Source organism: Elaeis guineensis, chromosome 3, assembly GCF_000442705.2.
Source record: "Elaeis guineensis isolate ETL-2024a chromosome 3, EG11, whole genome shotgun sequence".
NCBI classification, from domain to species: Eukaryota; Viridiplantae; Streptophyta; class Magnoliopsida; order Arecales; family Arecaceae; genus Elaeis; species Elaeis guineensis.
Genome location: NC_025995.2, coordinates 4,236,692 through 4,254,498, shown reverse-complemented (window position 1 = coordinate 4,254,498; position 17,807 = coordinate 4,236,692). Strand labels below are relative to the sequence as shown.

Sequence of the window (17,807 nt, the reverse complement as noted above, 5' to 3'; positions counted from 1 at the left end):
TTTGTCATTTTAAAAAAAAATTATTAACGGAGGCAGATAGCTGGACTATAGTGGAACATATCAATAATTAGAATACCTAGTTTCACACTTTTTAAAGTACATATGTGTAAATAAAATTGAACTAAAGTATAAGAGATATTTTTGTAATTTATTTTTTTAAGCCAGTCAAGAAAATAATAAATCAGTAATTTTTAACAAACTATATGATAGCACATGATTACACTATCATAATAGCTAAATAAAATTTATTATCAAGATATAAATTTAAAAAAAATAAAAATTTGATGTTCTGACTATACTAAATTAAAATTTAAAAGAAATTAAAATTCCCAAACAGTTAATCGTTTTTGGTGTGACTAAACCTTTTTTTTTTTTTTTTTTTCCGGGTAGGCTTCGCGTTACAACGAGAGAGAAAGGAGTTAGCTTTGCGGAAAGAAACCAGAAAGCTAGGGTCTTGGAAGGGACTTGTGGGATTTCTCCAGATCCGAAGTAGCAAAATTCTGATCTTTGGAGCAATCTATTAATGAGAGAGCAGGGAAAGAGTAGAGAGACCGAGAGATGGGTAAAGGAGGAGGTTGCGTGCCGAGCAAGAAGCGGTAGCCGGCGGTGGCATCGGAGAACGCCACGGGCGGTGCGAGGAACGCCCCCATCCTGCCCGAGGAGAAGAGCCACGATGCCTTCGACGCCGCGGCGGCGCCGGCGGAGGTGAAGCGAAGCTCTTCATCGTGTTCTACTGCATGTACGGCCACGTGGAGGGCCTGGCGAAGCAGATGAGAAGGGGATAGATGGCATCGACGGCGTCGAGGGGGTCCTCTTCCGTGCAGCCGAGACGCTCCCGCCGGAGATCTTGGAGCAGAAAAGTCGCCGCACAAGGACCCGGATATCCCCGTCATATCAGTGGCGGAGCTGGTGGAGGCGGACGGGATACTTTTTGGGTTCCCGACGAGGTATGGGTGCATGGCTGCGCAGATGAAGGCCTACTTTGATTCGACTGGGCTGCATTGGAGGGAACAGAAGCTCTTCGGCACGCCCGCCGGATTCTTTTTCAGCACCAGGACCCAGGGAGGTGGACAGGAAACAACCGCGTAAGAATCCATCTGTTATTCATCTGTTCCATTGGTATAAAGAATTGGATCTTTTTATTTTGTTTGTGATGAACAGTGAGAAGTTTTCATGAAGTAGACTTGTACTAGTTCGTGTTCATTGAAAATTTGGCATTTGTTAGTGCTTCATAACAGGAAAGAGGGAAGGCATCAACTATAGTCCCTTATGGTTCTTGGTATATGACTGCGATGTTATACTGCTTCTTTTTCAATGCTTAATGCATGTTTTGCTGGATCATATGTTAAGAAGTTCATGTGTTGTCAAAGATTTGGATTGATCCTTTGCATGCAAAGTTCTCAAATTTAATTATTTGTCTTCAAACTTAATGTTGAACTAGCCCACAAAATATAGAGATAAGGCAATATAGAATACCTGTATTTATTATTGTTGTCCTTTATGCATCGTGATTCTTAGATACATATTTTCATTCTAAATTATAGAGCTGATATTTGTTCCATCTGGTAATTGATTTGGTACTGTACAAGAATCTTTTGACAGGATTTCGGAATGCCTCTTTCTAGTTGGGCATGCGGCTTATTTAGTATGTGTTCCCTGCTATCTTGTTTTCTTGGTGGAGCCATATACCAATGCTACTGATGCAAGTAATATCATTAATGGTTTTTTCGATTAACTGGTTAAAAATGCAAGCCCCTAGGTATGCTATATTGGTTGTTTGTTCTGCATAGAATTTACTTGAGAGAATTCAGTTATTTCTTTATGCTTGCTGCTTTATCATATATTAAATGCTTGGTGAACTGTCTTGACTAGGTGCATCAAGGTCATTAGTGTGGAGTTTTTTAACTGCATTCAGGAACATGCATTGGATTTTGCATGTTCTTGTGTATATCATGATTATGTGCTGACTAAATCTCTGCTTAGCCAGTTGCAGATTAAATCTTAGATTCCTCGGAGTCTACAAAACTTGACATCTGATATGCAAATTGATAGACTAAAAAATTAAGAAGAAAAAGAATTATGAAGAAGAAATAAAAAGAGAATGAGGGGAAGAAAAGAAAGGGAAAGGAGATAAAGAATGATAGAAGAATGGCTGGAGAGGGTTTGTCCTGCTTAATATCAAACAGCAATCCTTGTGTCTACATTTTTGGAAGATAAATTGGTGAAGTAGGTACTGATCACTTATGCAATGTTTGCAGTTATTGGCGGTTCTGAAGTCTATCGTCGAATTTTTTTTTGTAGCTTAGAATGGTGATACTCTTTCCTGCTGTAGCTTGAGTATACCTTCATTCTCAACTCAGCAGGATAACATACAAAGACTAGAAAAAATAGATGATCGAGAAGAAACAAAAGACATGGAAAAAAAAAAAAAACACCAAATAAGGGGAGGAAAAACCAACCAAGAACATTCTGGAGGAAAAGCCTGTATTTCTAGTTGCTTGTATGTCAGGCATTTGTCGATAAATAATGGGTGGAAGAGACCAAATGATCAAGATGATTAAATACACAGATTAGCACTTTAGCAGCTTTGCTGTAGAAGCCCCACTTTGGGCTTTCTAACACTCAAAAAATACCATCCTTTGAATCAACTTATGTCCCACCAGCACATCTATCATTAGGAGCTGAGTCTGATGCTTCCTCAAGCTTTTGTCATAAATGCAGAATCAGAAATAGATACAAAACTCAATTAGTAATCTATCTTCCTAATATTTTTTTTTCCCATCTCAGACTTGCTGAAATATTAGCTCTCAATTGTTATGTGGATCTACTCCTTCATTTGCGCTAAACTCAAAAGGGTTACCCCTCTTCTCCTCTATATATAGTACTGTTAAAAGAATTCACTTCTCCATCTCTGTGATAACACCACAAAGAGCACATTCTGCTGCGTAGGGTCTCCTAAACCCACTAGTCCAAATATCAATTATATTTATTGTCTATGAAAAAATAGATGGGGTTTTATGAATCTGTCCTCAATTCCGGCCAAGTTAGGTTTTCATTTCAGTTCCTATTGAGAAAGGAGGAGTGAAAAAAGAAGATCAAGAACATAAATCATTTCCTCACAAATTAGGGGATTTCCAGCAACAAAACGTATCTCTAGTTGTTTATTTTTTGATAGTTCAAATGTAGCTATCTCAAAAGTACCCACATTTTTTTAGCATGATTATTGATTGATTTGGTTCTTAAGCTTGTATTTTCTTGGTTAGTGTCTGTTTTCTGGCAAAGTGTTTACAGCAGATGTCTCACAGATTACCACATGTATTTGTTTGTAGAAATGTGCATAGCACTGCATGCTCTTATTTACAGGTAATTCAGAACATCATGTTACATGAGATCTGGCTGATGCACAGATGAATAAGGATGTCATAATGTTATATTATTTTTTAAAGATGGTTCAGAAAATTAAACAATGTACTGTCATCTTGGAAGTTTCTTGTAGCTCTCCTGATGCAACACTGGATAGTCTTATACACATGAAATCAATTATTAAGGCTATAATGTAATTTTGAAAATATGTGAGTTAGCCATAATTGAGAACATCATATTTCTAGTATATTTATCATTTGACAACATAACATTTCTTTCTTTATAGTGGAGAAATATTCCCTTTTGTTTATAGTCTTTACTTTTGCTGAATTTTGGCAGCCTCAGCATGAGTTAGATACATGTCTCCTTTGTAATCACTAAACTTATTTGATCTTTTGTCACAATGAAATGAAATCAAGAGGAAAGATACAAAAGCATATTTTTGCTCTGTCACTTGCAGAAATTTCTACTTAACAGTGTGACAAGTTGAGTTTGATCTTGCACTTGAATATTTCCCAGATGTTTACCAATGTAGTTGAAGATTTAGTATCATTTGAGATTGATGTTCTACTTGAATATTTCCCAAATGTTTAGAAATGTAGTTGAGGATTTAGTATCATTTAACCAATAGATATTGGTTGAGATGCTTTGGGCATGTCCAGAAAAGCCAAGTATGCCATTGTAAAGTTGATTGAAATATGTCTTGAAGGGTCAGGAAGGGATGGCCTAAACTAATGTGTTGTGGGAGAGGATTCGGAAAACCTTGGGTTACTTGAAGTCCTTATTGATTTTATTTTTTTTCTAATGAACTTTACTGATATGAGTACTAACTATTGCCTTTGTTTAATGCTATTGCAACTGCTAACCGGACTAGACCTGGAGGTTGAACCATCAACCAGCAAGCTGTCTTGTCTGGTTTAGCCCCAAACTTGTTCCAAAGGGAAAACTGTTTTATTTTGTGAGTATTGTTTGAACAGATGGTTTAGTTGACGACCCAAATGAACAGTTCTGGTTCTCAAAGTGAACCATTTGCCTTTTTATTTTTTTCATATGTCTATTATAAACCCTCACTTTCCCATTGGGTAAGGGCTCTTTATGCTTCCTCCTGATCAGCCACCCTCTTATCCATGAAACCTTGAGACCTCAAGATCAGTCTTTCTTCTTTAATCTCAGAGCATCAGGCCTACCTGAGCCTCTGTCCTTCCCCTCCAAAAGTGCTAGTGGTGATCAGGTGAGATGGTGGAATGGCAAGTAGGCATTAGAGAGGCTGTGAGTTCTCCTCCCATTCCTCCACATTTCCCCTTGTATGTCCCATGATATTGTGATTTCTAATGAGCAGAATGCAATTTGGAAACCGGAGAATAGGGCTTGAAGAGTGAAGGGATGAGGGTCCTTCGGTGATTAAATTGGATGTTTGGAAAAGTTTTTTGGATTGGGGGAACCATGGCTCTTTGAGGTGAGAATAGAGTTTTATTAGACAAAGATGAGATGAAACCATTTAGGAAGAGACAGAACCAGCATTTTTGTTCATCTTCTTCTTTAGGAAGAGAGTGTTAGGATTTGATGCCTCGAGATTCAGCCCACAATGAGCCCGCAGCGAGGTTCGCGGCAAAAAATGAAGTCCAACGAGACCAAGATCACCTGAAACGGAGCTCGGATGGAGGAGATACGAGCTTTTGAAGTCGGCACGAGATTTGAGGCGGTGGAGGACCGCCGGCGACCGGCGGCGGGCGGCAGCGGCGCGCGGCCGCAGGCGGCGGGGCGCGGGACGCGCGACCCAGGCGGGCGCGCGGCCCAGGCGCGTGCGCGGCCCAGCCGGGCGCGCGGCCGCAGGCCCGCGCGCAGGCGCGGACTAGGCCCCCGCGCGCGGCCGGCCCAGGCCCAGGCGGTCTGCCTGGCCTTTTGCACCAGTCCACCGTGGACTGGGCGGTCCACGGATGAGCCTGTGGACTGCGTGGGCATTTCCCACACGTTTCTCGCGGTCCACGGCACTATTCCGTGGACCGGAGCGCGATCCGATGGCATGGGTGGCTCCCGATCTTGATCCGACGGTCCAGGGGGTTTTTTTGGCTTTATTTAGGACTCCTAATCCCTCTCTAATCAAGTTTAAACCTAGTTTTAACCCTTTAAAAGCCTGTGCGTGGAACAGTAAAGGGTGTGGTTGGTCTCGCGCCGTACGAACCCGAGAAGAAAGAGAGAGGCGGAAGCATTGCTGTGAGAGGAGTAGGGCTCCTGGACAGCGGTCGCCAGGCACTTCAAGGGTTCAGGGGGTCTTCCAAGAGAGAGAGAGCTTTTGTCAGGGGAACTTCTAGAGAGAGAGAATTGGGTGTACAAGGGTTGAGGGTGAGGTCTCCTCTTGTAAAATTTCTTTTTCATAATGAAGTTTGCATGCCCCGTGGAGGCGAGCCCTTTTTTGTGGCTGATCCACGTATTTTGATTGTTTTCCTTTTGTTTTGTTTCTTCTTTCTTCCTGCTGCATCGCGTGGTACTGAAAAGCTCTTGGGAGGTGGTGTTCTGACCAGACATCCACCCAACAAGTGGTATCAGAGCAAGGCGGTACAAGAACGCAGATTGCAGCGGTGGTGAGCAAGACTAAAGATGGAGAAGACAGGAACGATCAAGATGGAGATCAACAAGTTTGATGGTAAGAGCAATTTCTCCTTGTGGCAGGCAAGGGTGAAGGACGTGCTCATCCAACAGGGGTTGATCGATGCTCTCTTGTGCGATGAGAAACTGACCACCATAGAGGTGCGGGATTGGAAACGGCTACAGATGCAGGCGGTGCGGGATTGAAAACGGCTACAGATGCAGGCGGTGAGTGCCATCCGCATATACCTGGCGGATGAGGTGGTGATCCATGTGCTGAGTGAGACTTCCCCGACGGTGCTGTGGTCGAAGCTCGAGGAGTTATACATGGCAAAGTCTCTCACCAACACTCTTTTGCTCTGGAGGCAGTTTTACCAACTGCGGATGATTGAGGGACAGAGCGTTCAGGAGCATCTCAGCCACTTCCAGAAGATCCTCACCGACCTCCTCAGCGTTGGCGAGAATGTTGAGGAGAAGACCAGGACGCTGGTTTTGCTGGCGTCGCTTCCTCCTTCGTACGAGTCCTTGGTGACTGCTCTTCTAGTGGGGAAGAGCACTATCAAGATGGACGAGGTCACCGCGGCGATACTCCAGAACGAGGTTTCTCAGGAGGAAGAACCCAGCTTCGAGCTCAGGTGGCGGTAGCTCAGCTTTGGTGGCTTCTGGAAGAGCAGGAGGCGGTAGACGGAGCGACAGGAGATCGCAATGAGGGCGGTCCAAGTCCAGGAGGGACTTGAGCAAAATCAGGTGTTACCGGTGTGAGGAGTTAGGGCATCTAGCTAGAGATTGCCCTCAATTGAAAAATCAGACGGTGGCTGCTGTAGCGACGGCCGGCAGCGATTTAGATGGAGATGTCCTGGAGATATCTGACGAGGTATCTACTTCTTCCCAGCAGTGGATATTAGATTCTGCATGCCCCTATCATGCATGTTGCAGAGAGGAGCAGCTTGACTCCCTGGAGAACAGTGAGGGCACTGTATATTTGCCGGATGGATCGAGCTGTGCGATCAGAGGCATTGGGACGGTCAGCTGGAGGACACATGACGGTGCAGTGAGGAGATTGGGGGAGGTCCGATACATACCCGATTTCAGGCGGAATCTTATCTCACTTAGCAAATTGGATTCGAGAGGCTATAGGACGGTAGCTGGTGGAGGAATCCTGAGGGTGCTATGCGGCAATAGGATTGTGCTGGAGGGGAAGAAGGGGAGCAGAGGACATTATTACCTGGCGGGGAGCCCAGTGTGAGGTGGAGCTCCAGGAGGTGGATCGGGCACGAGACAGGAGACTCGGGAGGACGAGAGGCGACGTCGCAAAGTGAGATTCCTATTGCCGCAGGACGATGCCCCGAGTAGGTCTCAGGTCAGGAGGAGCACAGCATACGATGGAGATGGGATTGAGCAGCCTGGCTCGACTCTCATGTTTGCCCATCCATGATCAGCAAGCGATTGCCCCAGGGCATGGGGGCGAGGAGATCCAGAAGCTCTCGGAGTTTGGAGGAGGTCGAATATCGAGTCGAGGTGGAGATTGTTAGGATTTGACGCCTCGAGATTCAGTCCACATTGAGCCTGCAGCGAGGTTCGCGGCGAAAAATGGAGTCCAACGAGACCAAGATCACCTGAAACGGAGCTCGGATGGAGGAGATACGAGCTTTTGAAGTCGGCGCGAGATTCGAGGTGGCGGAGGACCGCCGGCGACCGGCGGCGGGCGGCAGCGGCATGGCCGCAGGCGGCGGCGTGCGGGACGCGCGACCCAGGCGGGCACGCGGCCCAGGCGCGCGCAGGCCCGTGCGCGCGGCCGGCCCAGGCCCAGGCGGTCTGCCTGGCCTTTTGCACCGGTCCACCGTGGACCGGGCGGTCCACGGATGAGCCTGTGGACCGCGTGGGCGTTTCCCACGCGTTTCTCGCGGTCCACGGCACTATTCCGTGGATCGGAGCGCGATCCGACGGCATGGGTGGCTCCCGATCTTGATCCGATGGTCCAGGGGGTTTTTTGGCTTTATTTAGGACTCCTAATCCCTCTCTAATCAAGTTTAAACCTAGTTTTAACCCTTTAAAAGCCTGTGCGTGGAACAGTAAAGGGTGTGGTTGGTTTTCTCGCGCTGTACGAACCCGAGAAGAAAGAGAGAGGCGGAAGTGTTGCTGTGAGAGAAGGAGTAGGGCTCCTGGATAGCGGTCGCCAGGCACTTCAGGGGTTCAGGGGTTCAGGGGGTCTTCCAAGAGAGAGAGAGCTTTTGTGAGGGAAACTTCTGGAGAGAGAAAATTGGATGTACAAGGGTTGAGGATGAGGTCTTCTCTTGTAAATTTTTTTTTTCATAGTGAAGTTTGCATGCCCCGTGGAGGCGAGCTCTGTTTTATGACTGATCCACGTATTTTGATTGTTTTTCTTTTATTTTGTTTCTTCTTTCTTCCTGCTGCATCGTGTGGTACTGAAAAGATTTTGGGAGGTGGTGTCCTGGTCAGACATCCACCCAACAGAGAGAGAGAGAGAGAGAGGAATTTGGGTTAGAACTTTTAAAGATGTAAGGTGGGGGATTCCATTTCTTCAAGGAGAAAAAAGGATGGGAGTTTTCATGTACACAAGAGATGGATAAATATTTTTTTTTCTTTCAAATAAAAACTGTGCTTTCGTTGAATGATCATGTATGATATTTTACATGTTACTTAATTGGAGGAATTTTGAATTGTACAAGAAGATACCATGATAATATGCATTATAATTATATCATGTGAACATAAAAAGTGTTTAAAGTTGTAAGGTATGTCCTAAAAATAAACTAGAAAGTTTGGAATATTTTTCCATATTATAATTCCTTTTTAAAATAAAATGTGTTGAAATTGGTAGAAATTTACTTGACAAATAGAAATTTTTATGCTTTTATATAATTATAAATTTTTAATTTTTAATTTTTATTCTGTTTATATTGATGTTTAATTAAACTTGATATATTTATTATGTCACGCTGTTATCATTGTTTATTTTTGGTTGACAAGATGGTAGAACCAGTGACCCTCAGGCACTTTTTGGTTTGGTGAACAGTCCAGGATTTGAAACATTTCTTCTAATAATAGTGATGCCCAGATTACTTGATCTATATGTACAAATGCAGAACAGAGATAAGATTGGAGGAGCAAATACTAGCTCTAAGATTTTGCTTACACTTATTTCAGGGGAGGCTTCATGTTCAAGGCTAGCAAGGTCTTTCGCAGTTGTATGACATGGATAGATTGATAGCACTGCCTCCCAGGTTGTTGAAAATGAAACTCATAGATATATACTAATTAGAGTTCAAAAAGGTGATATACTTATTATTTATATTTTATCTATAATATAATTATTTAAACTGTTGAGCTTAATGACGACTTTGATACTGGACAATTTTTTTTGAAAGCCTTTAGATTTTGGATTTTGGTACAGACAAGGATTGTTCTTGGCATGTGGCTGGTGGCTTCCTGAGCTTGATGCTGGCTTGAGGTTCCCAATGCATAAATAGTACCCACCTTAAAGCCTAGCATGTAGGATCATATTGGGTCCTGATGGCCTCTACTGTGCAATGTCTCTTAGGTGCCTAGCTTTGGTAAATTGATGCAAGTGGGGATGATCAAAGGTCAGGGAACAATATTTTGGCTCACTAAATGAATGTGTGAGAGGCAAAAACAGATCTTGGCTTATTTCTTAGAAAGAGCATACGGTACTTCCATTGCTTATATTTTGTATAGGATCGCTCTGCTCTTGGCATAAAGATTTTTGTTAAATTAGTTCTTATGTAGTTGTGGTTGAATTGGCTGGATTAATTTTGAAATCACATGGTCATTTTACATTCGTTTGAAGACACCAGGCAAAGAATTATGGATGGCAGTAATTTATTATTTGTTTATAATGATCACCCATAACAATATTTTTGAATTTGGTGTTCTTACTTTTCTAGGAGGTATGGGTCTATTGATTTTCACACATCTCTGATGAAACATCTGGTGAGTAGTCTACTAAAGATTTTTCTTCTCTGTCTATCCATTATTTTTTTAAAAATGATGATTTGTTTAGTAGAATCATATGATTATTGCATATTGTTGGAAGATTTAGTCAAAAAAATTGTTATATGATGGAAATAATATGCATGTGTCTATAAAAAGAAAATCCATTTCACTATAAGAATATATTGGGATTTTCTGTTTTCACCTTTTTAAGAGAAACTCCAAGTCCATTGAGATTTGATGCATTTATGCTGAGAAACTTAGTGGTCTCGGCAAGGTTCTTTTTCTCTGCATATCTATTGTTTTTTTTTTTTTTTCTAATAAAAATGAGGATCTGTCCATTGAAAACCTTGATTTGGAGCTGCTTGTTGGTTTTCTGAAAATCGCACAAAAAAAAAGAGATACTTTGGAATGTCAAACATAAAATTATCTGTCTTCTGGCTTTCCAAGACTGCTGTATCATGGCTCTTGTGAATGTTGCTAGGTTATTTAAAACAGATGAGTTAATTGCGAGCCTCCAAGATCAAGTGGATGAGCTATTTGCTAATTATTAATGCTAAATTGCTTAATGGTGAAAGGGCTTAACAAATTTCTGACATTTTAGTAGGGCACATATTGCATGTTCTTATCCTTGAGGCAACATTTTTAATTGTGGTTTTGATTCCATCAACTGTTGTTGGTGCTTGAGAAAAACTTAGAACCTTTCTCAAAATTGGGTTAAACTATGGTAACTCCAACATCTGAAGGAGATCCATTACTTTCTCTATGAGCTATAGCTTCTTTTTCTTTTCTCTTTTTTTTTACTGAAAATTTCAGGAAATTGATGTTGTCAGCAGCTAAATTATACCTCTGTTTTTATTTTTACAGATGGACTGCAATCACCCAGTAAGCCCACCATGGGATGTTATATGTTCCCATCAGTTACACTTTTGGAGTAGGTCTGTTCAAGATGGATGACGTCGGAGGGGGTTCTCCATATGGTGCTGTTGTTTCCACTAGCGATGGCACGAGGGAACCTTTCGAAATGGAGCTGGCTTTTGCTGAAAATCAGGGAAAGTATATGGCTTCGATAATCAAGAGTCTTGTGCATCCTTAAGTTATCCAGTCAACCATAATGTCCTTCATAATTTAAATCTTCACGATTACTCTATTATGCCCCTCTTGATTTGAAAATATTGCTTTGCGATTCTTCTTCCATTCTTCACTTTGATTTGGCACATGTCCTAAGCTTTGCACCTTCACTGTCTTATTTTTGTGTTTATTATTTGCTGAAGTACTGCAAAACACTGTACATGGTTCACAACAATGGTATCATATCACTAGAATAAAACAGATTGTGATTTTATTTTTTTTAATTACATTCCAAGGTACATTGTATATTTCTACGTTAATCCAATGTATGAGTTTGGTTAACGGTGTTCCACTGCAAGTTTGTCTAACTTGCAATGACCAAGAATGGAATAAATGTGTAGAAGTCTGGATGCTGCTCTTTGTTTCATGCTTGCAGTTATTGAGCAACAGTCGAGCTTTACTAAGCTCCTAACCCAATACTGCTTTGATACCATGGGACTTAATTGGAGCAAATCTGTTATATATTGCCAAATTTTTGCTCATACATGCCCCCTCTAAATATTATTTGCATATATAAATCCTCATTTTAGATCATGTTTCTTCTTACAGATGTTCTTGCAATGAAATCCAGCTGCGCAAGTTTGAAATTAGAGGTCTATCTTGTAAAACGGTGAGCAGGAGACAGAAAATGCTCTGGAGCCTAAACTTGGTACTAAAAAAAATCTTAGAATTGGCTCCTTACACCAGGGGTGTGCTATGTATGGCGTTAAACCTTCCAAATTGCCCCAGTATTCTTCTGTTGCATGGGTCTCCATTGTGAAATGCACTGCAACTTTCTAATAATTCCCACAAAAAGCCTGTCGCCAAGGACACTCTCAATTTTTTGATTGAAAATAAAATAAAATATTTTCTTTCATGAGGAAAAATACTTGATATAGATTAAAAACCTAGAACAATCAACATACCGGCAAACTATGATTTGCAAAGCAAAGATTGTTTATCCAGCTCTAAGAGACTCTGCGCTGTATATGTTAAGGTCTGGCACACTTTCTAGTTTAGTTTGTAGAATAATTGCAACAATAATAACATATTTTGAAACAGCCTCACATACATGCAAGGAAAGGAAAAAAAAAAAAGATAGAAAATTTTGAGATAACCTTCAAGTGCTGCTAGATATAAGAATCTTTGCAGTTGTTCTTAGCAATGACATACACACACACAAAAAGTTGAAGAAGAAGGGTTCATATATATAGCATCATCCGCACAAGAATATTTTATTTCTAAAAAAAGGTCATGTGCATCCATGTCATTACTTACACAGATTATTGTTTGAATATAAGAGTCATAATTCTGAACAAACAATTTGGTTAAAACACCAAATAACTGATGTTCTACATTTAGCATTATCCAACGTACATAGAATTAAAACAAACACTGAAATACAAGTTTATCTGAATAAAGGAGGGCTTCAAGGACTCGCATGAGGATAGAGGAAGGTCTGATTTCTCCTCCTCTCTTTCAACAAATCAAGATAAGATCAAAAGTCAAAAAAAAATCTAAATATGGATGACCGCCTAGAGTCAGATTTGCTCCATTCGCTTGTGTAATGTTAAACTTCTCGTACTGATCTCAAAGCATCAAGACCCATCGAATAGTTAGGCTCGCAAAAGAAAATCAATCATTTTTGCCCATCTCTCTCCCTTGAAATAGAGCTATATTTGGAAAAAAAAATCGAGATATGCTACTTTTCCTCTCTCTTATTTGAAAATATCAACCAAACATGCAGTCTTTTTCTATGTTTCTGTTGACCACACTTGTCCCCCTTTTTCTGCAAACCAAATCAGTCCATAGTTCTTCATTCACCCAACAATTTAATTACATTAGCTTGGTTCTACCTAAATTAATATAAAAGGAACTACCTAAATTAATATAAAAGGAACCGAGAAAAGAATCTAATTTCTAGATTTCTTTTTAGTTAAATTTGAGAAAACCCATTTTCTCAATTTTTCTAGTTTGCCATTATCCCTAGAGGTCTAAAAATTTTTTCTTGAGCCTGAGATAGGCAACCAAATAGACTTTAGGCTGCTTTTTGATGTTGTCAAATAGGCGGTATGCCAATTGAACATTAATTGCATATTTATCATTGTGAAAGATAGTAGTAGAAATTTTACCCCATGTAAGAGTAAATGTTTAAAATTAAGTTCCATAAAATTTTATTTAGAATGGACTAATTTAGATGGAATTTATTTCTATTTGTATTAAATATATTTTACTAATAAATTTTACATACATATTGTAAATTTTGTAATATATAGCTAATTTTTTCCTCATATATGTCTCTTGAAAATATCCCTTGCATATATATAAATCCTCATATTAGCTTTTTTTTTCATCTACGGTTGCTCCTGCAATGAAATCCTTCTACGCAATATTGAAATTAGAGGTCTATCTTGTAAAATGGTGAGACTAAGGTAAAAAATGTTTTAGGGCTTAAAGGCGGTGCCAAAAAAATCTTAGAATTGGTTCCTTACAATAGGGATGCGCTATGTATGGCATTAACATTCCAAATTGCCCCAATCCTCTTTTGTTGCATGGGTCTCCATTGTGAAATGCTTTTTTTGGTGTAATGCTTTGGCTGTGGGATTTCAAAGAATGATGAGTTCTGGGCATCAGAACAGCTACTTCCAATAATTCTCACATAAAGTAGGTTGAAAAGTAGAGATCTTTAAAGTGTAACTTGAAAAGTAGCAAAAATGCTCCATAGCCCATACATTGTTCTACTTGTAATGTTTCTGGCCGATCTTTATCGATTCCATTGAGCGCATGGTTGTCCGACTCCAAGACCTAGTCTACTCCATCGCCATCAAACCAGCTGGCTCCCCAATATTGCACCAGACCTCCACCAATAGCATGTCCCCGACTACTTTTCTCCGATAATTCTTCTCTTGGCTCCCTCCTGTCACATCTTTTTTGAGAAGTCCTCGCCACTTCTCAATTACGATTGAACCACCACATACAAGTCTCCATTTATTTGAATCAAGACCTCAGTGGAGAAGATCAAAGCTTTTGTTAGTTCTCCGATCTGTTAGGAAATTTTGAGATAACCTTCAAGTGCTGCTACATATAAGCATCTTTGCAGTTGTTCTTAGCAATGACACACACCCACACACAAAAAGTTGAAGAAGAAGGGTTCATATATATAGCATCATCAGCACAAGAACATTTTATTTCTAAAAAAAGTCACGTGCATCCATGTCATTACTTACACAGATTATTGTTTGAATATAAGAGTCATAATTCTGAACAAACAATTTGGTTAAAACACCAAATAACTGATGTTCTACATGTAGCATTATCCAACATACATAGAATTAAAACAAATACTGAAATACAAGTTTACCTGAATAGAGGAGGGCTTCAGGGACTCGCATGAGGATAGAGGAAGGTCTGATTTCTCCTCCTCTCTTTCAACAAATCAAGATAAGATCAAAAGTAAAAAAAAAATCTAAATATGGATGAGCGCCTAGAGTCAGATTTGCTCCATTTGCTTGTGCAATGTTAAACTTCTTGTACTGATCTGAAAGCATCAAAACCCATCGAACAGTTAGGCTCGCAAAAAAAGATCAATCATTTTTGCCCATCTCTCTCCTTTGAAATAGAGCTATATTTGGAAAAAAAATTCAAAATATGCTACTTTTCCACTCTCTTATTTGAAAATATCAACCAAACATGCAGTCTTTTTCTATGTTTCTATTGACCACACTTCTCCCCATTTTCTGCAAATCAAACCAGTCCATAGTTCTTCATTCACCCAACAATTTAATTACATTAGCTTGGTTCTACCTAAATTAATATAAAAGAAACTACCTAAATTAATATAAAAGGAACAGAGAAAAGAATCTAATTTCTAGATTTCTTTTTAGTTAAATTTGAGAAAACCTATTTTCTCAATTTTTCTAGTTTGCCATTATCCCTAGAGGTCTAGAAATTTTTTCTTGAGCCTGAGATAGGCAACCAAATAGACTTTAGGCTGCTTTTTGATATTGTCAAATAGGCGGTATGCCAATTGAACATTAATTGCATATTTATCATTGTGAAAGAAAGTAGTAGAAATTTTACCCCATGTAAGAGTAAATGTTTAAAATTAAGTTCCATGAAATTATATTTAGAATGGACTAATTTAGATGGGATCTATTTCTATTTGTATTAAATATATTTTACTAATAAATTTTACATACATATTGCAAATTTTGTAATATATAGCTAATTTTTTCCTCATATATGTCTCTTGAAAATATCCCTTGCATATATATAAATCCTCATATTAGCTTTTTTTTCGTTTACGGTTGCTCCTGCAATGAAATCCTTCTACGCAATATTGAAATTAGAGGTCTATCTTGTAAAATGGTGAGACTAAGGCAAAAAATGTTTTAGGGCTTAAAGGCAGTGCCAAAAAAATCTTAGAATTGGTTCCTTACAATAGGGATGCGCTATGTATGGCATTAACATTCCAAATTGCCCCAATCCTCTTTTGTCGCATGGGTCTCCATTGTGAAATGCTTTTTTTGGTGCAATGCTTTGGCTGTGGGATTTCAAAGAATGATGAGTTCTAGGCATCAGAACAGCTGCTTCCAATAATTCTCACATAAAGTAGGTAGAAAAATAGGGATGTTTAAAGTGTAACTTGAAAAGTAGCAAAAATGCTCCATAGCCCACACATTGTTCTACTTGCAATGTTTCTGGCTGATCTTTATCGATTCCATTGAGCGCATGGTTGTCCGGCTTCAAGACCTAGTCTACTCCATCACCATCAAACCAGCTGGCTCCTCAATATTGCACTAGGCCTCCACCAATAGCATGTCCCTGACTACTTTTCTCCGATAATTCTTCTCTTGGCTCCCTCCTGTCACATCTTTTTTGAGAAGTCCTCGCCACTTCTCAATTACGATTGAACCACCACATACAAGTCTCCATTTATTTGAATCAAGACCTCAGTGGAGAAGATCAAAGCTTTTGTTAGTTCTCCGATCTATTAGGAAATTTTGAGATAACCTTCAAGTGCTGCTAGATATAAGCATCTTTGCAGTTGTTCTTAGCAATGACACACACACAAAAAGTTGAAGAAGAAGGGTTCATATATATAGCATCATCAGCACAAGAATATTTTATTTTTAAAAAAAGTCATATGCATCCATGTCATTACTTGCACAGATTATTGTTTGAATATAAGAGTCATAATTCTGAACAAACAATTTGGTTAAAACACCAAATAACTGATGTTCTACATTTAGCATTATCCAACATACATAGAATTAAAACAAATACTGAAATACAAGTTTACCTGAATAGAGGAGGGCTTTAAGAACTCGCGTGAGGATAGAGGAAGGTCTGATTTCTCCTCCACTCTTTCAACAAATCAAGATAAGATCAAAAGTCAAAAAAAAATTTAAATATGGATGAGCGCCTAGAGTCAGATTTGCTCCATTTGCTTGTGCAATGTTAAACTTCTTGTACTGATCTGAAAGCATCAAGACCCATCGAACAGTTTGGCTCGCAAAAGAAGATCAATCATTTTTGCCCATCTCTCTCCTTTGAAATAGAGCTATATTTGGAAAAAAAATTCAAAATATGCTACTTTTCCACTCTCTTATTTGAAAATATCAACCAAACATGTAGTCTTTTTCTATGTTTCTATTGACCACACTTCTCCCCATTTTCTGCAAATCAAACCAGTCCATAGTTCTTCATTCACCCAACAATTTAATTACATTAGCTTGGTTCTACCTAAATTAATATAAAAGGAACTACCTAAATTAATATAAAAGGAACAGAGAAAAGAATCTAATTTCTAGATTTCTTTTTAGTTAAATTTGAGAAAACCCATTTTCTCAATTTTTCTAGTTTGCCATTATCCCTAGAGGTCTAGAAATTTTTTCTTGAGCCTAAGATAGGCAACCAAATAGACTTTAGGCTGCTTTTTGATATTGTCAAATAGGCGGTATGCCAATTGAACATTAATTGCATATTTATCACTGTCAAAGAAAGTAGTAGAAATTCTACCCCATGTAAGAGTAAATATTTAAAATTAAGTTCCATGAAATTTTATTTAGAATGGACTAATTTAGATGGGATCTATTTCTATTTGTATTAAATATATTTTACTAATAAATTTTACATACATATTGCAAATTTTGTAATATATAGCTAATTTTTTCCTCATATATGTCTCTTGAAAATATCCTTTGCATATATATAAATCCTCATATTAGCTTTTTTTTCGTCTACGGTTGCTCCTGCAATGAAATCCTTCTACGCAATATTGAAATTAGAGGTCTATCTTGTAAAATGGTGAGACTAAGGCAAAAAATATTTTAGGGCTTAAAGTTGGTGCCAAAAAAATCTTAGAATTGGTTCCTTACAATAGGGATGCGCTATGTATGGCATTAACATTCCAAATTGCCCCAATCCTCTTTTGTCGCATGGGTCTCCATTGTGAAATGCTTTTTTTGGTGCAATGCTTTGGCTGTGGGATTTCAAAGAATGATGAGTTCTGGGCATCAGAACAGCTACTTCCAATAATTCTCACATAAAGTAGGTTGAAAAGTAGGGATATTTAAAGTGTAACTTGAAAAGTAGCAAAAATGCTTCATAACCCACACATTGTTCTGCTTGCAATGTTTCTGGCCGATCTTTATCAATTCCATTGAGTGCATGGTTGTCCGGCTTCAAGACCTAGTCTACTCCATCGCCATCAAACCAGCTGGCTCCTCAACCAGACCTCCACCAATAGCATGTCCCCGACTACTTTTCTCCAC

General features: G+C 39.4%; 1 pseudogene; it reads left to right on the top strand.

Annotated features, from left to right (window-relative positions):
• Positions 1-394: 394 nt before the first annotated feature.
• Positions 395-11,118, top strand: LOC140856399 (probable NAD(P)H dehydrogenase (quinone) FQR1-like 2; annotated as a pseudogene).
• Positions 11,119-17,807: the final 6,689 nt, after the last annotated feature.